The sequence below is a fragment of the Sus scrofa genome, chromosome 7 (assembly GCF_000003025.6).
Source record: "Sus scrofa isolate TJ Tabasco breed Duroc chromosome 7, Sscrofa11.1, whole genome shotgun sequence".
Classification (NCBI taxonomy): Eukaryota; Metazoa; Chordata; class Mammalia; order Artiodactyla; family Suidae; genus Sus; species Sus scrofa.
This window is the reverse complement of record NC_010449.5, coordinates 48,570,548-48,596,199: the sequence shown is the minus strand read 5'-3', so window position 1 is coordinate 48,596,199 and position 25,652 is coordinate 48,570,548. Positions and strand designations below refer to the sequence as shown.

The 25,652-nt window shown below is 47.2% G+C and overlaps 1 long non-coding RNA gene across 1 annotated transcript in view; it reads left to right on the top strand.

The window, feature by feature from the left end:
* LOC106507695 overlaps positions 9,035-25,652 on the top strand; it is a 29,150-nt gene continuing 12,532 nt past the window's right edge. The window contains exons 1-2 of the long non-coding RNA XR_002345771.1: positions 9,035-9,723; positions 10,793-10,957. This is a non-coding gene — a long non-coding RNA (uncharacterized LOC106507695). The remainder of the gene's footprint in view (positions 9,724-10,792; positions 10,958-25,652) is intronic.

The following is a 25,652-nucleotide window of genomic DNA, read 5'->3' as shown; positions in this document are numbered from 1 at the left end:
TCCTCAGCACCCGGGACCAGGGGTGGAAAGAACAGTGTCCACTATTTCCTGATCCCTGTATAAGATCCCAGAGATTGATGGTGTGGGCTGGGAGGTTAACTCTGGGCGAGGGAGAGGGATATTGCTGCATTGTGGTGAAGGATGCTGTAGCTGTGGGCTACCTGGCAGATCTTCCTAACCGAGAACTGGTGAGGCATCACAGCTAGACCTTAGGGACACACGGCTCCCAGGAGTGTTGAGCTGGAATCAAGACAGCAGGACTGCCAAGCCTAGACAGAACCAAGGAGGACAGGCTTCAGCCTCTGATGCTAGCAGAGCTCCTGTCCATCAGGTGGCTGACAACTCCCTCATAGAGACTAGAAGAGCCAGAAGGGACCTTGGGAGGGTGGCCTGTGTAGATCTGAGGTATTTCCCCATCACTATTATGTCACACAAACCAGATCTCTCATACATCCAGAGGCCATCTTGGAGATAAGCAAGGGGGAAAAGGATAAAAAATACAGAGCATTTATCCAAAAGAAGCAGTGTTCTCTGAAGAGACTTACATTATTAGATCAGATTGAATTTCTTTGCATCCTTCCTTGCAAATCCGAGTGTCTCTGGTATGTTTCCAATGCTGATGCAAGTCAATGCACAAAGATGACACTTTTAGCTGCTAGGAGGAAGGCCACGGGATGGGGCTGGGTCTGAGCTGAGCTGCTCTCAGGTCCTGCTGCATGGGAATTAGCATCAGAATTAAGGAGACAAGACTGCATCTTTAGAGACGGGTTTTCCTTTCATGGGAAAAATAATTGATGTGGAGGTAGCTTTCATCCAGTTCTGCCCTAGGCAGGTTACTATGAAGTACATAAGGCATCTATCTCTTTCAGAATACCTCAGTTCCTTTCTTAGGAACTTCTTCCCTCCACAGAGGGATTTGGAAGGAGAAGGTCTAAGCTCAAGCTCTTGCTCTGACTGGGCAGGCCAGTCCATAGCCTTTCCTGAATTTCTAGTCTATTAAATGGGATTGAAACACGCCAACCCCCTAACCCGCATGGCTACGGAAAGAGCTGATGGAAGGGAACACAAAAGGACCTTTTCCAAACCAAAAGGTACAAATCTGTGCTCATTCCAAGCTTCCAAATGCCTTCCTTTTCTTGACGTTTCCTCTCTGCATCCTGCAGGTCACAGGATTTTTCTCCAGGCTCTGTTCTGACCTTTGGATGAGCAGAAGTTTGTTCATTTCTACCAGGTCCTGTTCTGGGTCCTGGAGGTCTTAAGGTCAATTAGCTACAAAAAATCTCCTCTCAAGGAACTTCTGGTTTACTCTCAGGCACAGTCCTGCCTTCTCCTGCCAGGTGACTTTCCCCATTGGGTGTTACCGATCAGGAATTCTGCTTGGTAGAATGGGTTTGAAGGTGGAATTTTATAACTAGAACAGGTCTTTCAGGAAATAGGTCAAACATCTGAGATATTTGATTCATCAATTTTTTTTCAAAGTATAATGCCCTAAACCAGGCTTAGCTGGGGTGGAATCTGGAGGGCAGTGGTTTGGATCTAAGGATCTGAATAGCGGGCTTGGTTAGCTCACCTGGGTCAATGGATGCTCACCTTGATGGAGAGGAGTTGCTGACCCTTTGCTGTCCCAGAACTCAGACCTGTTATCCCCCACAGGGTCCTCCCTCCCTCCCTAGTCCCAATCCCCTCCATTCAGACTTGTTTTTCTGTTGGGATCCTCAACATACATGAAGACACCTACTTGGTCAGAAACCGGGCAAAATCCTTTAATTCGCTCTCCTAGTGCACCTTTCTCTGAAGACAAATATTCACTTGGAGCACAAAACTAGGACTTGTCAAAGAGGAAGACAACTGGGAAATAGGGTATAGATTCCAGGAAGAGTTGATATTGGAGCCTGAGTCCAAAGGCAGTCAGAAAGCAGAATTCGGAGTTCCCGTCGTGGCGCAGTGGTTAACGAATCCGACTAGGAACCATGAGCTTGCGGGTTCGGTCCCTGCCCTTGCTCAGTGGGTTAACGATCCGGCGTTGCCGTGAGCTGTGGTGTAGGTCGCAGACGCGGCTCAGATCCCGCGTTGCTGTGGCTCTGGCGTAGGCCGGTGGCTACAGCTCCGATTCAACCCCTAGCCTGGGAACCTCCATATGCCGCGGGAGCGGCCCAGGAAATGGCAGCAATGGCAACAACAACAACAACAGACAAAAAGACAAAAAAAGACAAAAAAAAAAAAAAAAGAAAGCAGAATTCTGTCTTCACTGGGGCAGTCCATCTTTTTTGTCTTAAGGTCTTCAACTGGTTAGATGAGGACAACCCACATTATGGACAGTAATGTGCTCCACTCAAAGCCCACTGCTTTAAAAGTTAATTTCATCCTAAAAACGCATTCACAGCAACATCCAGATTAGTGTTTGGGCAAATATCTGGGTATGGTGACCTAACCAAGTTGACGCATAGATTAACCATCATGCAAACACCAAGTGACATGGTGTGGGCCAGCATGGTAAGCCTGGGGCACGAACACATAGTGAAGGTGTTAATAATGGACATGGATGGAAACCATCCTTCCCGTACTCATTGCACCATGAAGATCCATGGAGAAGAAAGTACCTTTTGGAGAATAACCTCAAAGCCAGGCTTTATAGAACATTCTGGAAACGATCTAGAAAACTGAGGCCTGAAATGAGCTTCCTGCTCCTACACTTGGCTGAAATTTCTTGGTCATTCTTGTCGCAGTTGGTTGTAGGGTGTTAGCCCATGTGGGACTTCTTTTTGAATTAGAAGAAAGACTCCCTTTCATGGACAAATCAAAAAATAGCCCCTCCTGGGCAGGTGGATTAGAAAAAGGTAAAAGGGTAACCCCTCTGGGGAGATGAAGGAGGAACAAGCATCTAAGTTCTCCTGTATACACGGTCCCTGCCAAGGAGAAAATCTTGGCAAGTGGAGCCCGGCTGGGTTCCCAGAGTCACCTGCCTCCTCAGCTGGGTGCCTTTTGTGCCCAGCACACCCTGCATCATTGAACATGGTGGACCTTGTTGGTGGGGAGAGGTGCTGAGTGTGAAAGGACACCTCGAGGTGGTCTGTTCCACCCACCCACCCTTGCCTTGGAGATGGGAAGGCCAAGTCCCAGAGAAGGGCACATGGTGATGCCATTCCTGCAAGCCCCTCTGCAAAGGCAAGTCCTCCACCTGGCTAGCCTAGTCCACCCCACACAAGGCATGAAGCCGATGGGAAGGAGAGACGATAACGACCCTCCAGGACTCCAGGCCGGATATGGATCCCAATTATGGACAAAATGCAGGCTGGCATTATAGCATCTTTGCTGATTGATGGTTCTTTTCCTCTTTGTGTGTGTGTGTGTGTGTGTGTGTGTGTGTGTGTGTGTGTGTGGTGATGGACTCGTCCCCTCTGCCCATGGGAATTCTTTGAATTGTTCTACAAAACTTTTGTGCACCCACCATGTCCCCAAGACTTCAAAGTGAATATGGCAGAGTCTCTGCCACCCAGGAGGTCACCGGGTAGCAGGCGTGTAAATAGACAAGGATAAAACGGCACAGCCCTCCAAGGAGATTCCTGGAGCATTTGGAAGCAATGAGCAGGTGACCTTGGTGAATCATCCCTGGAGTCAGAGGGGTCGGAGGGTAACTCATGAAAAAGCCTCTTAAGAAAGAGTCCATCAGGGAAGATGAACATGAAGATGAAGTCTAGGAAGAACATGTAGATGAAGTCTAGGAAGAGAAGCATGGGTTTTTCTCCTTTGTTGTCTCTCCCTCCCCGCTTCTCTGTCCCTCTTCCTCCCCCTCCCCTCTCCTCCCCTCTGTTCCCATCCTCTCCTCTCCTCCTTTTCCTTCTTTTCCCTCATCCCCCCTTCTCTAAGACACAGAGAATAGAACACTCACAGCTCAAAATCAGGTTTTCTTAAGCAGTGGTCTAATTGGACCCTAGGAGATTGGTCAAAGGGTGTTTTGTTTTTCTGGTAGATCCTCATGAATGGAATTCTTCAATAGGCTTCAAATCTCCTTCGTTAACATGCATTTCCTCTCCCTCCCTGAATACCTGCTCCCAACTCCAGGGCTGCCCAGCCCAGCATTTGTCTCTGGAACTCAAGTGCCTACAGATGTACAATGAGAAACTTCAAGAGTGTGTGAAGTCAGGCCTGCGTGTCCTTCAAAGAAACTGTTCCCGGGAAGGCTGGTCCTCAGAATGACGTCCGCTGTGTGGCCTCTCAGAGGGTGGGAGCAGCTTCCTCCAAGTTAGGTTCTGACTAAGCAAGGCCCAGTGATGAAAGTTACTGCTTGTTACACACCAACTCTGCACCAGACCCTGTGCTCTGTGCCTTATCCAAATTACCCCTGAATCCTCACCGCAACATGTGGGAGAAAGTGAGTATCCTGGTCCCCACTGACACGTGAAAAGAGTGAGGCTGAACAAGGTCAAAGAATGTGCCAAGGTCACAGGGCTGGTAAATGGCAGAGCCTAGACTTGAATAAGGGTCTAGATGATGCACTGCCTGTTACAGGTGCAGGTGAAGAGCAAGGACAGAGAGCATCGGTTCGGCCCCCTCCCCTGCCCTGGTGCCTGAGCCAGGGCAGAGCAAGAGAGCCATGACCTTAGACCTTCTCCTACCAAGGACTATAGGCACTGCTCTCCCCCAGCCTCTGCAGAAGGTTCCTGGGGGTGCCAGGGAAAAACCAGATCTGTGGCAAGGAATAGTCAGGTGAATAGATGACTTTTGCCCACAGAGATAGAATTGTTCTCCTAGAGAACACCAGTCATCCCAGGTGTTGTGGACTGAATTCTTTCTTCCCAAAAGATACCAAAGTCCTGACCCCAGTAGCTATGAATGTGACTTTATTCGGACATAAGCTCTTTGCAGATGATCAGGTAAAGATGAGGTCATTAGGAGTTCCCATCGTGGCTCAGCAGTAACGAACACGACTAGTATCCATGAGGAAGCAAGTTCAATCCCTGACCTCGTTCAGTGTGTTGAGGATCCAGCGTTGCTGTGAGCTGCTGTGTAGGTCACAGATCTGGTGTTGCTGTGGCTGTGGTATAGGCTGGCAGCTGTAGCTCCCTTTTGACCCCTAGCCTGTGAACTTCCATATGCCTCAGGTGTGGCCCTTAAAAAAACAAAGGAGACGTCATCGGGGTGAACCCCAATCCACTATGACTTGTGTTCTTATGAAGAGAAGAAATTTGCACACAGAGACAAAGACACACAGGGAGATCACTGTGTGAACATGAAGACTGAGATGGGCTGATGTGCCCCAATAACCATCAACAAACTAGCAGAAGCTGAAAGATAGAACCAACCCTACCAAGACCCTCATTTTGGACTTTCAGCCTCCAGAGCTGTGACACAATACATTTCTGTTGTTTAAGCCACCCAGCTTGTGGTACTTTGTCATGACAGCCCTAGGAAACAGATACACCAGAGTTCCTGGCATGTGTGTCCTGACCAAAGGCCTGGACTGAGAAACTCCGGGCAGCCCTGGTGCCATCGCATGACTTGAAGGGGCCCAACACTGCTGTCTGGGCCATAAGAGGCCAGTAAGTGCATGGCCGTGATCCAGGACTGGATCCCCGCTGTGTTAAGTAAGCACTACAGCTCCTCTTCCAAGTGGTGGGGTCCCTGGTTACAAAGAGCCAGATGGAAATCCAATTGCACTCTCAAGGCTGCTGCAGGGGAGGGTGGTGTTTTTGTCCTATGCTGTTCCAGGGACAATTAGCGTCTGAAGATTAGATTCATAATGGCCCATTCATTTTCTCTGCTCGTCACTGGTGTCTGGCAGAGAATTGGAATTCTTAATCCCTCTCGCTCTAAGTGAATGCATATTGAACTGTTTTGACAGCTTCGAAATTTCATTGCAGATTCTTGATGACTTCCCATGTCAGGATCAATTTGCAGCCTTGTTTTCTCAGCTGATTAGGTCCCATCCAATTTTCTTGAGCCAGGCTTTCAGAGGATCTGGCTTCTTCCATCTCTACCACAAAGGGGTGCTGGGTAGGGATGGTCTGGGGGAGGCTGGGTTTAAGATCTGATATCTGGAACCCCTGAACCCACCAGGACTCCTGTTTGTTCAAGAAACAGTGAGCTTGCTATTAAAAAAAAAAAATTACATAATGCAGCTTTGGCAGGGATTCCGTGAGAAGTTAGCGAGGATGTACACAGAGCTTCTAGCTCAGGCTGGATAGAAGATGAAGAATGAAGGATGAGCACGTGCATGGGATGGTCATGTTGCTTCTGTGCACACCGCAGCTTGACCATTTAACTCTCAATAGGACTTTGGGCCAGTAATTCACACTTTCCTAGGTTTCGTCTTCACTAACACGGGGATCATGGTGATAGAAACCTCACAGGATTGAGGTGAAGATTAAATGAAACAGTACACATAAAATGTCTTTGCTCGGTGCCTGCAGCATACTAAGTGGTCAACAAATATTAGCTTTGCAGCAAAGTTCCTCATGGAAAAAAGATAATTTCTCTTCCTTCCCCCTTCTCCTCCCTCTCCTCCTTCTCCCGTTTTCTGTCTTTGTCTGAGAAAGGCTACAGCACTATCCAACAGAAATATGGGGAGAGCCACACGTGTCATTTTAAGTTTTCCAATAGCTATGTTTAAAAAGTACGAAGGAACAGGTGAAATGAATTTTGATAACATTTTATATAAAACAATAACTAGAATATATGATCATGTCAACATGCAATCCTTGTAAACACTATTAATGAACTACTTTACGTTGTCTTTCTCTGAGTGACTTCACAAGCCAGTGTGGATGTCATGCTAACACTGCCTCTCACTCCAGAATGGCCACATTTCAAGTGTTTGATTAGCCACGTGGGGCTGTTGGCTAGGATACTGGACAGCACATCTCTAGATGTGCTGGAGCTTGCAATTCCCCTAGAACTTTCCCACTTGTCCCATCTTGTTCTCCAGTCCCTCCCATCTGTAGCCCAGGAGGGCCCACCTGAAGGTTCTGTAGCATCAGTTCCAGCCTGAGGTCAGAAGGACAGGAGCAGTCCCACTGTGGGGGTGGGGCACTTGGAATCAAGCCACTGTCTACAGATCCCGGATCAAGTGACCAGGCGTTGGCCACCAGGCTCTGTAGGTGCCCATCCCCTTCCCCATCACATGGCCTTCTGAGCTTCCCATGTGGCTGGCCAGTCCCAGGACCTGGTGGCCTTGCCATGAGTCTAGCTCTCCGATGGCCCCCCAGCTGATGCAGCACTTGCACCCCGCAGACAGGCTCAGTCACTCCCGAGTCTCCCTCAGAGCCCCCTCTTCCCACTAGGGGAGAGTGTAGCGTTGACTGCCTGATACGGACAAATTGTGTACCCTTGAAATTCCAGTACCTGAGAATGCAGCTGTACTTGGAAACAGAGCCTTTGAAGGGGTGATTAAGGTGAAATGAGGCCGTTAGAGTGGGCCTTGATCCAAACCGATGGGTGTCCTAATACAGAAAAGGAGATTGGGGAGTTCCCGTTGTGGCGCAGTGGTTAACGAATCCGACTAGGAACCATGAGGTTGCGGGTTCGGTCCATGCCCTTACTCAGTGGGTTAACGATCCGGCGTTGCCGTGGGCTGTGGTGTAGGTTGCAGATGCGGCTCGGATCCTGCGTTGCTGTGGCTCTGGCGTAGGCCAGCGGCTACAGCTCCGATTAGACCCGTAGCCTGGGAACCTCCATATGCCGCGGAAGCGGCCCAAAGAAATAGCAAAAAGACCAAAAAAAAAAAAAAAAAAAAAAAAAAGAAAAGGAGATTGGGGCATACAGGGAGAGAGCCCAGAGATGCACACACACAGAGAAGGCCATATGAGGGCACAGCCAACATGTGGCCACAGAGGCCTCAGGGGGAACCAAACATATTGACACCTTGCTGGTGGATTTATGGCCACCAAGCCTGTGAGAAAGGAAGCTCCCATTGCTGCAGCCACGCAGCCTGTGGTCTTTAGTGATGGCAACCTGAGCTGGCCCACACGCTGGCCACCGATTTGGAAGCAGACCCTTGCTCTGTGCTCTGCTGCGGTGCCTGGCCACCTGCCCCACAGGGGAACCATTTCCGGGGACAGCCCTGTGCCTCCCTGATCAGAACTACCATCAGATCCAAGGGAGAGGGCCTGCTGGCCTGGCTTCCATAGCCAACATTGCCTGTCTGGCCCTGTCTGGCCCTGCCGGGCTGCACCCTTCCCAGAGCAGGAACCCACTGGACCGAAGGACTGTGTCTCCCGGAGCTTATGTTCTCTGTTCTGTCAATCCGAAAAATGTCTGAGACCCAGAATCCTGGCACTCCCTGCCCAGAGCTTGGGTTGCTCTCCCAGGCCTGTTCTCTGAAGGTATCTGTCACTCATGCGCTCAGATGGTAGCCTAGAGTTGGCTGCTAATGTAGGGTGTGGATGAAGCCTGGACAGGTGGGCTGGGTATCCACAGAGGGCACCCAAGGCCCCTGACTTTGAAGTGCCCAGCAGGGATGGGGGCGGGAAGGGAGGGGTGGGGGCAGGGCGGCTCTCCCTGTGATGTCCACGTGTCAGTGCAGAACTCCAAGAAGTCCAAGAATTCTGCCTCTGAAACTGGCCCTCCAGTGACACTGCCATCTCTTTGTCTAGGAGGAGGGGTACAACATGTTTTGTTTAGCACTTTGTAAGTTGCCTTTCAAATGTCTGAATATGAGAGTTCCTGTTGTGGTTCAGCAGGTTAACAACCGGACATAGTGTCCCTGAGGACAGAGGTTCGACCCCTGGCCTCGCTCAGTGGGTTAAGGATCCGGTGTTGCCACAAGCTGTGGCGCAGGTAGAGATGCGGCTCGGATCTGGTGTTGCCGTGGCTGTGGCTGTGGCCTCAGCTGCAGCTATGATTTGACTCCTACTCCAGGAACTTCCATATACTGCAGATGCAGTGGCACAAAGAAAAAAAAAGAAATAAAATAAAATAAAAGTATCTGGATATGCAGACACAGAGACCTCCATTCGTGCTCTTGCTCTTGGATTCTCCCACATGAAGGATGGGCTGCTCCTGCAACCTGAGGACAAACTTCCTCCCATCATGGGCTCTCCCCACCACCACACACTACTATGGTCTAAACATGTGCCCTGAAAATTCACGTGTTGAAGACCTAATGCCCAGGGTGATGGTGTTGGGAGGTGGGGCCTTTTAGGAGGTGATGAGGTCCTGAGAGTGGAGCCCTCATGAGTGGGGATTCATTCTTTTATAAAAGAGGCCCCGGCCTAGCCCCTCCTACCAAGTGTGAACACAATGAGAAGTCTGTGACCTGAAAATCACCTGACCATGCTGGCACCCTGATCGCAGACTTCCAGCCTCCAAATCTGTAGCAATATATTTCTGTTTTTTCATCAGCCATCCAGTCCCTGGTTTGGTTTTACCAGCCTGAATGGACCAAGACACACATCTCCATCTGATGGAAATCTTATGTCATCCATGCGGTCATTGGCCTGGGCTGCTCTGTCCCATGACTGTGCTTGGCTTTCCCAGCTGGACATTCGAGACTGTGCTAACCTATCCCCCTGCCACTTGTCTTCTGCTCAGGTTCCAGAAGTTTGGAGAAGAGAGGCCACACGTATGCCCCTGCTGGAGATGACTAGGCGGGTGAATTGGTTATTTAATGGTTACCATTCAGCTAAACGGCCTTGACACACCCCGTCTCACCATTACATCCATCTCCTGGCCTTCTTGGATGAGGGTGACAGGGATACATCATGACTGTCAGTGTGAATGCAGCTGGTGAGTCAGGAGCTCCCCCCAGAAGCAGTTGCCAAGGCAGGAATTGCTGTTCCCATCACAGACCCTGCTGCCCACATCTGGTTTCACCTGGTCCATCAGACAGCTTAGCCCTTGATAGGCCTGGGGACCAAGAGATGACTAAGACACCATCCTGACTCCTAATGAATTCATGGTATAGTGGATGGCCTATGTGTAAAATAATTGCTGTTCACTGTCAGAGGAGCTGTGATCAAAGTTTGCTAATGCTGTAGAGGAAACTTGAGAAAGGGATGATATATGTAAGATAAAGATAAAAAATGTAAATTCTACAGATAATGGATATTACGATTCTCTTGGTTGCTAGAAATAGAAACCTTAAGCCAGCTTAAGCCTGAGGGTGACTACTAAGGGTGTTATACTCAGATTTTAGGGGAATCATGCAAATCGAGGAAATCCTAAATACCAGGCAAGGATGGATTCAGCCTGCACAGACAGCCTGGAGCAGCAATAAAGACTCAGGCAGTTCTTTCTACTGTATTCTGCTCAGCACATGTTTTATACTTTTCCTTTGCTGCAGTCCAGCGTTCTTTCTCCAGTTCACATGAAGGAAAATGGTCATTGGTTATAGCTCCGGCGTGTATCATCCAGACATAGGGAGCAGACAGGCTGATATTTAAATTTCTTAATTCAAACTTGAAATGGTGAGAAAAGACTTTGTCTCAGCATGAATCCAGCAGAACTTACTTAGGCAGCCAGGAGACTGGGCGATATTGCAGACACATGGCTTTTTTTCCTCCGTACTGATGGAAGGGCACAGAATTCCACCACCACCACCCCCAAGTGGAAAATCTCCCGAAAAATATGGAAAGTGAGGGAATCAAGCAATAGGTGTTTGCTGCGTTCTCCCTTTGATGTCCCAACATCCTTGCAGACATGCATATGCGACCATACCTATACACACACATCATTATCCCCCATGGGAGAGAAGCTGAAGACCCATCCTGCAATGCAGTGTAACATGTTGGACCCCTCTTCTCCGAGTTCACAGTCTTTGGGAATCACCCTTTCTTTCACTCTTTTTCTTTTGAAGGTGCTTTGGAGGAATGAAGGGGGCAGAAGGAAATCCCAGGATCCCCAGCCTCCTCTGGCTTCTCCCAGACTTGACTTCTTCTAAGTGCCAAAACCCTCCCATTCTGATCAGGACACTGACTTCAGCTTCATAAAGAAGACACAGCGGTGAAGTTAACTGCTGCAGGTTGGCAAATTATATGGTTATTTGGCCCTCAGATTTCTGGTGATTCCCATGAAAGACCTTGTATAATAGTCACATACTTTCTCCTCTATTGTCTATTAATTTTTAGAATGGCTATCTTGGACTGGAGCTTGTCGCTCTCATCTTGTACCATAAAGGCTGCAAAAGTAACTCAAATTTGCTAAAAATCCTAGATATTACTCTTGAGTCAAGTCCCAAGAGAAGATGGTCAACAGTTCCACTAATAATGCCACCGTTGCATGGGAAGGGTTGCCATCTTCCCAGACAAGGAGAGGAAGGTGAGCCCACCCTCACTTCTCTCCTCTCCTCACCACACCCCTTTTCTCTGACATCCCGGTAACTGAAAAACTCCAGGCTGCCAGCAACTTCTGCATTAGTGAAGTTTCGTTTGGTCGACAATAGCAGAGATGGACCACAGCTAGCTTAACGTAGAGAGGACATTTATTGATGGGCAACTAGGTAATGATGTGGAGACCAAGGAAGAACTGAACGGCCATGCCTTGAGATGGACAGGGACCCGGGCAGACCCAGGGGTCCTGGTTGGAGGGATCCATGAGATTTCACTCTGGAGGACTCTTAACATAGCTCAGGTTAAAAGTGCTCAGGTGCTGTCTCTCAGTACAAGATTGAGACTCTTGGTTCGGATGACCTAATGGCTTAGTTTGAGTCAGATGCCTACCTGCAGCCCATGAGGCAGAATTACCTGGTACAGACAGAGCTGAGGGGTCTTCTCACGTCTAGAGGGTCCAGCTCCTGGAGAATGGGCGATTGTGGTGAGCCAGGCAGTCACCCAAAGAGGTCTACACACACTTAGAGTTAGATGGGCTTCATGTGGTTGTTGTTATCTCTCTTCTAAATCTTTACAAGAAACTCTTTTGGCTTTTTCCTTCAATTTTCGAACTATAATGTAATTGTAAACACCATAGATACAATTCACTCTCTCATTAAGTGGAATTCCAGGCTTACTTCCTGTTTCTTTTAAATTTCAACTTCTCCATGTGTTTAATTTATCTGTCTGTCTACAGGAAAGTTTTGAGTAATTTTTGCAAAAGAAGGTATCTGATGTAGGGTTTGTAGTCATGTGTTTATCTATGATGTCATTCTTTGCTTTCTCATATTAAAAAAATTATTTTATTTAGAATTCTTTCCCCCCAAAAAATTCTGCAAAAACCTTATTATCTTCTGGGATTTAATGTTGTGAAAGGTAAGTCTGAACCAGCTGATTTCCCTTCTTGTTGGAAACCTAATTTTTCTGCCTGGGTATGACTCTGACTTTTTTCATTATCTTTGAAGGGTTTTTTTGTGTTGGTGGTAGCACCGGTGTTTGGTTGGTTGGTTGGTTGGTTGGTTCAAGGAGAACTAGGAAAGGTGGAATGATGGCTTTGAAGTGTTCTCCTGAGCTAGAATACTCTCCCAGATGAGAGCAACAGGGAGGGAAGGTAATTAAGGACAGTATTTACTTATCTACACAGACATTTAAGAATTTGAGGGTGTTCCCATTGTGGCGCAGCAGAAACACATCTGACTAGGAACCATGAGGTTTGATCCCTGGCCTCGCTCAGTGGGTTAAGGATCTGGCGTTGCCGTGAGCTATGGTGTAGTCACAGACACAGCTCGGATCCTGCATTTCTGTGGCTGTGGCTGTGGTGTAGGCCAGCAGCTGTAGCTTCAATTTGACCCCTAGTCTGGGAACCTCCATATGCCACAAGTAAGGCCCTAAAAAGAAAGAAAAAAAAAAAAAAAAGAATTTGAGGCTCGGCAGAGAGATCAAAACCATTCAGAATAGGCCAGATTCTTCGCTGTTATGAGTGAATCCCGGTGACAGAATACCACGAGCTCACTAAGGAATATGGGGACTCCGAGGACTAAAGACAGAGGCTACACATTCTCTCAAGAAGGTTCCTTATCTCTGCCTCATGGATGAGGATGGTCATTGTGTTGTAAGAGGAAGGAACAAAATAGAGGGGAGGGGACCAGAGGGTCAGGTTTAGCTTAGAACGTTAGCTACTGTCGAGGCCTGGGGGATACTATGGCCAATTTGCTGATTGGTGGTTTCTTTCTTAAGTCACTTCACTCCAGGACCCTCAGCACAGAGCAGGTGGTATCTGGTTAGCACAGCCGGACCCCTGCTCCTTTATGCCCTGTGGACTGTGGGGTGGGGCTGAGGGAGTAGGAAAGATACAATTTACCTGAGGAGGCTCTGCCTTGGGGACAGTCAAGTTTTCAGAGAGAAGTGAAAAGCTCTCCTGGGATAGGTTTAAAAGGGCATGGAGGAGTTCCCATCATGGCTCAGCGGAAACAAATCTGACTAGTATCCATGAGGACCCAGGTTCGATCCTTGGCCTCACTCAGTGGGTTAAGGATCCCGCATTGCCATGAGCTGTGGTGTAGGTCAAAGATTCGGCTCGGGGTGTTCCCGTCATGGCGCAGTGGTTGACGAATCCGACTAGGAACCATGAGGTTGCGGGTTCGGTCCCTGCCCTTGATCAGTGGGTTGACGATCCAGAATTGCCCTGAGCTGTGGCGTAGGTTGCAGACGCGGCTCGGATCCCACGTTGCTGTGGCTCTGGCATAGGCTGGAGGCTACAGCTCCGATTTGACCCCTAGCCTGGGAACCTCCATATGCCGCGGGAGCGGCCCAAGAAATAGCAAAAAGACAAAAAGACAAAAAAAAAAAAAAAAAAAAAAAAAAGATGCGGCTCGGATCTGGCGTTGCTGTGGCTGTGTTGCAGGCCGGCAGCTACAGCTCCAATTCCACCCCTAGCCTGGGAATCTCCATATGCCATGAGTGTGGCCCTAAAAAGACAAAAAAGCAGCATGGGGGTAGGGGTGCATGGAATTCTTAAGGACACAGGAAAACTTTGGAAGCTGAGTCAGGGAGAGGTAGCCCAAAGCATCCTGAGGATGAGATCTCAGGAGGGGGCAGGAGTGAGGACCATGATATTAGAGAGTGATTACGGACGTGAGGGATAGGGAGTAGGCTGGAAGAATCAACTGGGCTACAAAATTTCTGAAGAAATCAGTCCCACCCATTCCCTGGTTTGTGAAGCAGAGACCCTTGGAAGGAGGTGGAAGGAAGGAAACTCCTGGCTTTGGCGGAGGCAAATCCCTACCTGGATGAAACGCTGCAGCCCTAGGTGGACAAAGAGCCCAGGTGTCACTGGAGGGAATCAGGGGCAGCCACACTGCTGTTCTTAAGACAAGCCCACTGACACTGCCGTCCTGATCACTCCCCTGGAGTCTGCCTTGTGTCCCTGATGTTGTGAATTTTCTCCTTTTCATCTTTTTTTGTGAGTGTTTTAATGGGAAGTTAGAGGAAGGGTGCATCAGGCTGAATCTGAAGGTGGATAATTTTAAGACATGTTCCCCTGAGGCCGGGTGTTGTATTGGAAAGAGCGGATCAGTATCTCCCAGGGAGCCCCTGAAACAGGAGGCACAGGGGCTGATAGAAAAGGATCCAGAATCAGAGGGAGGAGGTGATTGACAGGGGGATCAAATTCTGCCCAGGTGGGGCACAGAGAGTGGGAACGACTAATTTGTTCAAGGTGGCACCTCTAACTAGAGAGAGAACTGACACTAGAAAGCAGTCACGAGATTGCTCCCGTCCTGTACATACAACCAGAGCCGAGATCACGGGCACGGACGTGTGCTTGCACAGAGTCCAGCACTGAAAAGGACCCCACGTTGGGCTTCATACTCTGCTGCTGCCATCTTGAAATCCAAAATGGTTTTCTGACAAGGGCCCAAAACTCTCATTTTGCACTGCGGCTCTGCAAATTATGTAGCCAGTCCTGCATGTGATAGCCTTTGTACAAGTGCCTTGGAAAAACCTCCAGTTCTCTTCCTCCTCCCCCTCTCCCCTCCCCCTCCCCCTCCTCTTCCTCCTCCTCCTCCTTCTTCTTCTTCTTCTTTCTTTTTTTTTTTTTTTTTAAGGGCTGCACTGTTGCATATGGAAGTTCTCAGGCTAAGGGACGAGTCAGAGCTGTAGCCAGGGGCCTACACCACAACCACAGCAACAAGGGATCCGAGCCTTGTCTGCCACCTGCACCCCAGCTCATGGCAACGCTGGATCCTTAACCCAGTGAGCAAGGCCAAATCGAACCCGTGTCCTCATGGATAGCAGTTGGATTCGTTAACCACTGAGCCATGAAGGGAACTCCCCTTATGTCTTTCTTCTTTATAACTCACACAAAATGAGCAAATTCTGACACTTCTGGCCACCAAATGGGTGGGATTTTTCCCGTACTCTAAGAAAACCTGCAAACCAGCTGGGTGTCCTACAATTTAACTCAATTCTGACACTATCCACTATCTGTCTGGAGACGACATCAGATCTTACAGGTTCAGGGCTCAGTCCCATAAGACTTGGCTCCCATTTCAGATGCCAGTCACAAGTCCAGGTTGTCACCTGTGCTTCTGACCCATAAGCTATGGATTAGAGGTTCCCATGACCAACCCCCCATCCCCAGGTTCAATTAGTTTGCTAGAGCAGGTCACAGAACTCAGAAAAATAGGCCATCTACTATTTACTAGCTTATTATAAAAAGATATGATAAAAGATACAGACAAATATCAGATGGAAGAGATGCACAGAGCAAGACATGTGGGAAGGGACACGGAGTGTCCACACCCTCTCTGGGCCTCACTCTCCCAGCATCTCCACATGTTCACCAAACTGGAAGCTCTCTGAGCCCCTTACTATTGGGATTTTTATGAATGCTTCCTCACATAGGGATGGTCAGTTATTAAGTTCATTTCTAGCCCTTCTCAATTCTCTGGAGATGAAAATTCTAAGCTTCTAATCAAGGCTTTGTCTTTCTGGTGACCAGCCCCCATCCAAGAGCCCACCCACAGTTACCTCATTAGAACAGAAAATGCCCCAGTGCTCTTATTACTTAGGAATTTGCAAGGATTTAAGAGCTGTGTGCTGGGAACAGGGACAAAGAGTAATAAACACATATTTCTTATTATAAATCACAATATCACAAGAAAATAATTCTTTTTGATGGATATTGTATTGACTATGCCTCATGCCTGTGTGCCAAGCCTCATGTTCAAGTATTTGTGAATCTATGTACTTACACCCTTATGGGGACATAGGTATAGATACAACTGCTTTGGGAGGTTCCATTTCTAGGGTCTACTGAGACACAGAGCAGACAAGAACAGAGAATTCCTTCTTGGCAGGTTCATGAGGGCTCTGTTGCCATCCAGATGGGTCCCATTGACCCTTGTGCCTTAATAATTATATTTCACAAATATATCAATTAATTAAAAACATGCTATTGCATAAATGCTAAGGAACCATATAATAGAGAATTCATCCCAACCAGTAATCCTTTGTTTTCTTCTGTGTCCTTTCTGTCCTTTCCACTCCATGTCCAGATTCATTAGATAAATGTCACATACTTATAATCAGAACACAGGAACATAGGGAAGTTCCCAGGCTAGGGGTCAAATCAAAGTTGTAGCTGCCATCCTACACCACAGACACAGCAGTGCCAGATCCAAGCCATGTCTGAGACCTACACCACAGCTCACAGCACTGCCCGATCCTTAACCCACTGAGCAAAGCCAGGGATCAAACCCATATCCTGCTGGTCACTACTTGGGTTTGTTCAGGGGAACTCCTGTTTTCATAATTCTTAATTTTAATGGCAACATTCTCTCACATTGAAGTGAACTTACATAATTAATTTTTAAACTACCCTTTTGTAAACATGTATTTGCAGTTATTATTTTAACAAACTTTAAAATGCCAACTCCATCATATCTGATGGAGATGCTGTTGGGGACACAAAGATAAATAAAACATGACCCTGGTCATTGCTATTCTTCAGTAAAAATGAAAGTTCAGGGAGCATCTTTATTTTATCTTTTTTTAGTTTAATTCCTAAGGAGACATTCCTTGAAGAGAGATTACTGGATCAAAAAAGAGAAGAAGAAGAAGCACTTTAATGTCTATAAGTGCATATTGTCAAATCACTTTCTAATTCATAGTCCCTCTAGCAATGAGCAATTAATTGTACCTGTTCTGGAACCTTACCAAAATTGGGTATTATCATTAAAAAAAAAAAAGCTTCCCCTAATTTAATAGGCATAAAAGGGTAGAGAATTGTCTTAATTTGCATGTGTGCATGTGGTTCTTGTAAAGCTCTATCCTCAAGTCTCAGTAACTGCTTGTTTTAGTCCTGACACTTCACTTTATCTACAGAGAGCTCCTTTTTATTCCTGCATGAAGTTAAAATATGTAATTCTCATCATGTCTTTCTGAGAAAATATCATGTGACCTGGTGAAATTTTTACATCTAAAATCATTTCCTTAAAGAGATATCCTTTCTACTTGCTTACAAACTTTATCTCCCTAAAATACTTGTTCCTTTTTGTCCCTGCCATGAAACGGGCAGGATCGCTCTGAAGAAATTCTGCTTTTGTGGACATCTTTAGATATTCAGATTATTATAACGCTCAGACCCATTTTGTGACACATTCCACAGTATCTCTAAATTGAGGCCAGTTTCAGTTCCTTCCCGTTCAGCCACAAATTCCCCCAGTGGCCATGTGAATGCTACTCCACTTCCTGGAGGAGCGAAGCCCCGCCCATTCTCCTAAGGAGCAGGCACGTGACCCAAGCTGAGCCAGTCATATCTCCCACCCCTTGAACAGAGGGATGGGCCAATAGATAGGCACGTAGTTCAAGATATGCCAATCACAGTTCTTTCCTGAGAATTTTCACATTTGAGCTGGGAGAAAAGAAGTTTCTTTTCATCTGAATCCTTAGGTTTATAAAGATGTGAATCCAGAACTTCAGGCTGCCCAGCTCTTCCCCTATTCCCCACTCCCCATTCCATCTGTCAGCCCTAGAGGAAACCAGGCTAGAGGGGGTGTGGGGGAAGCAGAGGGGAGGTTGGGGAGGATGCATCCTGATAGCATTGAGTCACTAGTTCCAGCAATCCCCAAGGGCAGCTCCTAGCCACCTTTCCCACACCCTGTCTACACTTTAATCATACGACTTTTTTTTTTTTTTTTTTTTTTAATCCTTGGAGTTCCTGCTATGACGCGGCAGATTAAGGATCTGGCATCGTCTCTGTGGCAGCGTGGATTTGATCCCAGGCTTGGTGCAGTGGGTTAAGGATCCAGTGTTCTTGTGCTTGTAGTTCACAAGAATTTCCATACGCTGCAGGTCCAGCCATTAGAAAAACCCAAATCCTTGTTTTGTCTTATTTGCTCATTCTAGTTAGATTTCTTAACTTGCAGGTAAGTTGATTCACAGTTATATGGATTTTCCCAGCATCTAGTAGGTTTGGTTGATCTCAGACCATGTAGGTGAAATTTCATAATTATGAAAACTCTAGTTGAATGGTTTGGTGCATAAAGTCATTAATTCGACATGCATTACATGTCTTGCTACAAGCAAGTCAAATCCCAAACAATTCCTGGAAGTGAAAACTACGCATTCCCATCCAAGAGAGCAACGACGCAAGTGATTTGTTAGGCTCATAGAGTGTGGAACTTAAAATGTGCAACTCCATTTTATTCCCCTACCCTTTCATTTTACCAAAATAGGTAGTAAATTTGGCACAATTAGCTGGTGGAGGAGCTGGGGGTAGAACAGCATGCTACTTCTGTAATATTATGCTGAAATCTGCCCCTGGAAAATTGAGATGCTGTTAGATGTCAAACAGGTGGGCCAGCAGCCTGGGTGAAAGAAAGATGTGAAATAACTTTATTATCTATGTAGCACTTGTATCAGGATGGAGCATTTGGTGCTGGGGTCTATTTTTAGCAGAGACACCGGGTTTCACATAAATAGTACACATCTTTGTCAAAGGCCTTGTTTCCCTGTTCTCTCAAGTCATCTGCTACTGTTTCTACCCTCCCGCTGTCACATGTTATCGGAAGTGTAAATAACAGCTGCCAGGTTGGAAGAGTTTCTCACTCCCTCCCAGGCACTATGAGGTGGGGGGCTTTGCCTCCTCCGCTGCGTCCTTTCGTAGTTCCAGCCAGAGCACCAGCCTGACCCCCACTCTCTAACCCTCTCCGGAGAGGCAATGGAGAGGCGATGTGGTGAGTCGGCACCTCGGGCTGAGGTTTCCACGTAGAGCAAGCGAGAAGGAGACCAGAATACTCTTGGAGAGCAGAGCCCCTTATGCCCAATAATCATTCCCCGCTCTGTAGTGGGCTTTTCTCCCTCTGCATAGTCAGAGTGCCAGAGGGGCCTTGGGTGGGGAGGCATCGGGGGAGGTCGACCCAGACAGAAGGAGATACCCAGTGATCTGAATCACTTGTCTCTGTCTAGACTTGGCATCCAGGCTGAACCACTGCAGGAAGGGGTTGGCATGCGAATCAGAGGGAGTGTGTGGGCCTCAGGATCCAGAGAACTCGGAGGCAGGGACCCTAGAACTTGGTGCAAAGCCAGGGTCTTAGTCTTCCCCACCAGGCCCTCTTGTATGGGGGTCCTGTTGTTTCTCAATGGAATTCTGAAATGAGAGCAGCCTGGGCTTTCGTTTTGTTGGAGGGCAGAGAAGAAAGGTTTAAGGAGATCTCACCTCATCTTGTGGTTAGAGACAGGGTGGGAGGGTTCAACAATAGGGAATGTTTAGGTGCTGATGGGATACGGACGTGTAGCAACATGGAAAATGCTGGCCAGTGCTAAGAGAAAGTCTGGCCATAGTTCTGGTTGGAAGAGCTATGTAGAAAGGAAGGGTAATAAGTGCTTATGTTTGAGTAGGGAGAGTGTTCATTCATTTCTGTTTATTTGGTTTTCCAAACTGTCCCCCTTTCTGTGGGCCAATCCTGACAAGGGTCCTTGGAGCTTGCTCTTCCCACCTCCCGAAATGCTCTTCCCCACTGGCAGTGTAGCTGGCCTCTTGCATCCCTCCTCAGAGAGCTTTCCCAGGCCACCAGTTAGTAAATGTCCCTTGCATCTCTGCTTCCTCACATCCAGTAGAGACACTTTCGGCTAAAAACAAACAGGAGTGGCTCAGCAGAAACGAGCGGAAACGAATCTGACTAGTATCCATTAGGACGCAGGTTCGATCCCTGCCCTTGCTCAGTGGGGTAAGGATCCAGCGTTGCTGTGAGCTGTGGTGTAGGTTGCAGACATGGCTCGGATCCAGCGTTGCTGTGGCTGTGGTCTAGGCCAGCAGCTATAGCTGTGGTTCAACCCCTAGCCTGGGAACCTCCATATGCTCTGGGCGCAGTCCCCCAAAAAACAGAATAAACGAATAAAAAAATAAAAATAAAAACAAAATCAAAAGAAGAACAAATTTTGACTCAAATCAATTTTGACTCAAATCAATTAAAATATAGGAATTTAAGAGAGGAAAAGCTCACTTTCAGCTGGGAAAATCCAGCATATGCATGTAGATTAAACATCTGGGCCATCTAATATTGTTGTTTTTGTTATTGTTGTGGTTGTGGTGGTTGTTGTTTTTGAAAGCAGTGGCAATTATTAGACCAGGATGAAGCAGGGAGAGTGGATGTTATCCTTAGCGATGATTGAAATAAAACTTGGCAATTCTATACTTTAATGTGGTTTATTGTTGCCCAGGTGATTTATTCATTCTCATAATTTCACAATCTTCCACTTGTCTGAACTAATTTATTTACCTGTGTCATAATGGGAAATAGGAAATGGACCTTCTTTCCAGATGGCCAAAATCAAGTATGTACAAATAATGAGGTGATAATAGACTGAGGTTCATTCATTCAGTAATTATTGAATGCTTACTATTGAGTAAACAGTATTGATCGGAGGGAGAATCTGTTGTACTGGAGGCAAGGTGAGTATCCAGGTTAATTAATCCTAATGAAATTGGTTAAGAAATTTTTATTTTTATTTTGTATTGCAATGTAGTTGATGGACAATATTATATGTTACACATGTACCAAATAGTGATTCACAATGTTTAAAGGTTATATATACTCCATTTATAATGATTACAGACTATTGGGCTATATTCACCACGTTGTGCAATACATCCCTATATTAAGATAGTTACTTTAGAAAATAATATAGAGGAGTTCCCCACATGGCTCAGCGGAAGCAAAACTGATTGGCATCCATGAGGATGCAGGTTTGAACCTTGACTCCGCTCAGTGGGTTAAGGATCCGGCATTGCTCGTGAACTGTGGTACAGGTCGCAGACATGCCTCAGATCCTGCGTTGCTGTGGCTGTGGTGGCTACGGCTCTGATTTGACCCTTAGCCTGGGAACCTCAATATGCCGTGGGTGCAACCCTAAAGAGACAAATAATGATAATAATGTAGAAATTGATGGGATCCTAGAGAGGACACAGGCAGAACTGAAGAAAGTTTTTGTTCTCTGGACCCAGGGGAGAAAGGGCACACTGAGTGTTGGACCAAGTGGAGTTAAGGTTTGGGGAAAGGCTGAAATATGCATGAATTATTTCTAGTTGCCCTGGCAACAGAACTCCCTCCCTGTACTAATAAGGATAACACATGTAAATGAAGTAGAGTGATGAATGGTGGGGTAGTAGGTGACCTATTTAAACTTCATCTCAGGGAAGGTCTATAGACTGGAATTAGGGCACCTCCATAGGTCAAGTCCTTCACCTCCATGCTGCCTTGCCTGTCCTAGTTGTTGCCATGATTCTGTAGAGAGTTGCATGAAGTTCATTTTCCTAGTGGATTAACTAGAGTAGCCTGCTATTTTGGTTTCCCCTTCCCATGCCATTCACCCCAAAATCTGGATTCTTCCCAGAGAAGGAGACAGTGAGTCCAACCTAAATTCAACAGTGACTGTATGCCAGGCACTGTGATGCGTCCTGATGGTTCATGGTGAATACCATCCCTGCCCACAGGGAGCTCATACTCCAGTGGGGGAGACAGATGAGAAAACAGTTCTTCGGCTCAGTGGGGCAAGAGGGTACCACACTGAACTGGGTAAGGTGGGGGCCCCCCCCGGGGTGCAGGGAGGTTTTGGGGTGGCTTCTGAGGACAGGTATGATCTGCCAGTGGAGGAGAACAGGATGGCTGGGAACGGGGACTAGCATTTGCAGAAGCTCAGAGTGAAGAGAAGGTACATGTATTTAGGGAACTGGATATGGTTCACGTGGCCTGAGCACGATGGGCAAGGAGAGGATGGTGAGATGAGCCAGGAGAAGTGGGCAAGGGCCAGGCAGTGAAGGAACTTACATCCATGCCACTACACGCAGGAGCTGGTTGAGAGGGAGAGGCTGGGGTTATAAAACAGTGGGATCTGTGGGGGTAAGATCTGGGGTCCAGAGCAGGAGTGCAGGGTCGAGCCTCACTCAGAGAGAGAAAGGAAGAAGGAGGCCAAGATGGGCAGGGATGCAGTTCAGCCTGGAAAGGTGGTGGTTCCAGGAAGGCTAATGCACACCTGGCTCACAGCTCCCTTCTCCATGAAGTGAGAGGTGATGTGCTATGCTGAAGGCCAGGTCTGTGGCAGATGGGAAACTCTTGGAAAACCAGAGGGGTGGGTGTGGAGTAGGAATCGGAGTTCCTAAGGAACGTAAGTTAGGGTTTCTGAGCAATTCCGAGACTCGGCTGTGGCTTAAGACAACGTGCTTCCAGGGACCTTAATCCACGGGATTGTGTGATGCTCTTCAGAAGTCAAGGACAACCAGGGAGTGTGAGTTTGGCTTAGGGCTGGTGTTTCAATGAGCACAGGTGATGGCAAGTCAGAGGAATTCTGGGTAAAGAGGTCATCTTGAACACATACATTTTCTGTTCTTCCTTCATTGGGGGGAAAATACAACACACACAGGTACTTTTTATTTATTTTTTTTTTAATTTTTTTTTTTTTTGTCTTTTTGTCTTTTGTTGTTGTTGCTATTTCTTGGGCCGCTGCCGCGGCATATGGAGGTTCCCAGGCTAGGGGTCCAATCGGAGCTGAAGCCACCGGCCTACGCCAGAGCCACAGCAACGCAGAATCCGAGCCGCGTCTGCAACCTACACCACAGCTCACGGCAACGCCGGATCGTTAACCCACTGAGCAAGGGCAGGGACCCAACCCGCAACCTCATGGTTCCTAGTCGGATTCGTTAACCACTGCGCCACGACAGGAACTCCCACACAGGTACTTTTTAAATAGCATAAACCAGGAATTTCGTTGCCCCTCAGCAGAAACAAATCTGACTAGCATCCATGAGGACGAAGGTCTGATCCCTGGCCTTGCTCAGTGGGTTACAGATCTGGCGTTGCCGTGAGCTATGGTGTAGGTCGCAGATGTGGCTCAGATGTGGTGTTGATGTGGCTGTGGTGTAGCCGGCAGCTGCAGCTCCAATTCAGCCGCTAGCCTGGGACCCTCCCTATGCCATAGGTATGGCCTTAAGAAGGCAAAAATAAATAAATAAATAAAAAGCGTAAAACCCACAAGCCTATGAGAAAAGATATGAGCCATAAAATCCTGAAAGCTAAAAAGTAGCCATAAAAGGTGTTGACTCTCTAAAGTCTTTCTTGTTCCATCAGAAGTGTGGAAGTTTGTTTTCTGGAGAGGGGAAAGGAGGGGTTTGGATGTAGTGTAACAGGCCAAGCTGAGAACAGGAGGACCACACTAGGAATAGGGGGATGAAGTAAAGCAGAAGCCCTCAGCCTTATTTTTCACTCGACTCCCAAATCCTGGAAGCCAAAAGCTAGAAGCTCCTTCTCAAAGGATCTGACTTGCTGAGAGTAATAACGGAAAGATCTCAGGCAATTGGATCGTATAGTAGAATAAACTAACTGGTTATTATAAAGTAAAACACACCGAAGCAAAGCTGCCAGTTAGCTTTTCATTGCCTCACCTTTAAATATGAGCAGACAACCACGAAATGCCAGACACCTGAGGAAACAGGTCTGCAGGGAGGTGAAAACTAATATTAACATCTTCAGAGAAGAAGAGAAGATACTGCAGCCACACAGGAAGAATAGGAGAGATGAGAATGCCAAGAAATAGGAAGACTCAGGATTTGGGGGCCAACATGGGAAAGAGCTGGAGGGTTCCTGAGACGGTGGTAAGAGCCATCCCAGGGCAGTGGCTACACCCCAGGTAAAGATGATGAGCCTGGAGTCCAGATGGCTGGAGAGATTTTTTCAAGGGGTTGCCATGGATAGATCTGAAATATCTAGATCTATTGAAAAATTTAAACATTTGGAAACTTTAGTGATCAATACAGGAAAAACTAAGGGGAAAATTTCAAGTATGAACTCCAAGCAAGACAAGGAGTTTTGCGAGAAAGACTCAGCCTGAGTAGCAGTTATGTGTTCATAATTATGTAAACACTAAGTACTGAACTAAGCTGGATTGCCATGAAACTGTTTTGAAGAATGCAGAGCCTAAAAGAATACTTGCAAACGGGAGGGAGGGTTTTATGAGGATAAAAAAGAGCTAAATTCCCCATAGTAAGATAGCTATAGACGAGCCTGAAATTGAAAAATTAAGAGCAAATAGGGAGTTCCCATTGTGGCTTAGCAGGTTACAAACCCAACTAGTATCCATGAGGACACATGTTCGATCCATAGCCTTGTTCAGTGGGTTAAGGATCCTGCATTGCTGTGACTGTGGCGTAGGCCAGCAGCTGCAGCCTCGATTCAACCCCTAGCCTGGGAACCTCCATATGCCATAGGTTCGACCCTAAAAAGCAAAAAAATAAGTGTTATTTAGAGACAGAGAGATTAATAAGCTAATAGAATTAAAGGTAATTGCTCCAATGAATGGAAGATTGTGGTGGCGAAGTGGGCAGAAGACTAATACTTTTGTTGCAAGTCATGGAACCATTTGGTTCTTTCAACCTCCCTGCATGTATAACTGGACAAAACGTAAAGAAAGACAAAAGGATGAGGAAGTGTGGGTATTGGTTAAAGGGGTGTCAGAGTGGACAGATCCTGGAGTCCAGGCTGAACAAGAAAATGAAGAAAAGACCAAACAGAAAGGGGAAATGAAGGCATTCAGGATAAAGAAAAATGGTACTGGGAGAGGGCTTGTGAGGAGTGGGCTTATTCTGCCTAGTTCTATGTGCTTTTCTTTCTTTCTTTTTGGCTTTTAGGGCCGCACCCACAGCATATGGAGGTTCCCAGGCTAGGAGTCGAATCGGAGCTACAGCTGCCAGCCTATGTCACAGCCACAGCAAAGCGGGATCTGAGTCAAGTCTGTGACCTACACCACAGCTCATGGCAATGCCAGATTCTTAACCCACTGAGCGAGGCCAGGGATTGAACCCGCAACCTCATGGTTCCTAGTTGGATTTGTTTCCACTGCACCACAATGGAAACTCCCTATGTGCTTTTCATATTACTATTCTAGGTGATTCCATGACCTTAGGATGTTCTCCAGACAGTGAAATTTAGGTTATGATGTTGGTAACCAGCGTAGGGGATGAAGGAAGACCGTAAGAAAGTTGCTACCTCTCGATAGTAAAGCCCAGAAAGACCTTGTGTGATGACTTTTTTTGTCTTTTCACCTTTTCTAGGGCCACTCCCGCGGCATATGGAGGTTCCCAGGCCAGGGGTCTAATCGGAGCTGTAGCTGCCAGCCTACACCAGAGCCACAGCAACGTGGGATCTGAGCCATGTCTACAACCTACACCACAGCTCACATGAATACCAGATCCTTAACCCACTGAGCAAGGCCAGGGATCGAACCAGCAACCTCATGGTTCCTAGTCGGATTTGTTAACCACTGAGCCATGACGGGAGCTCCTCGTGTGATGAT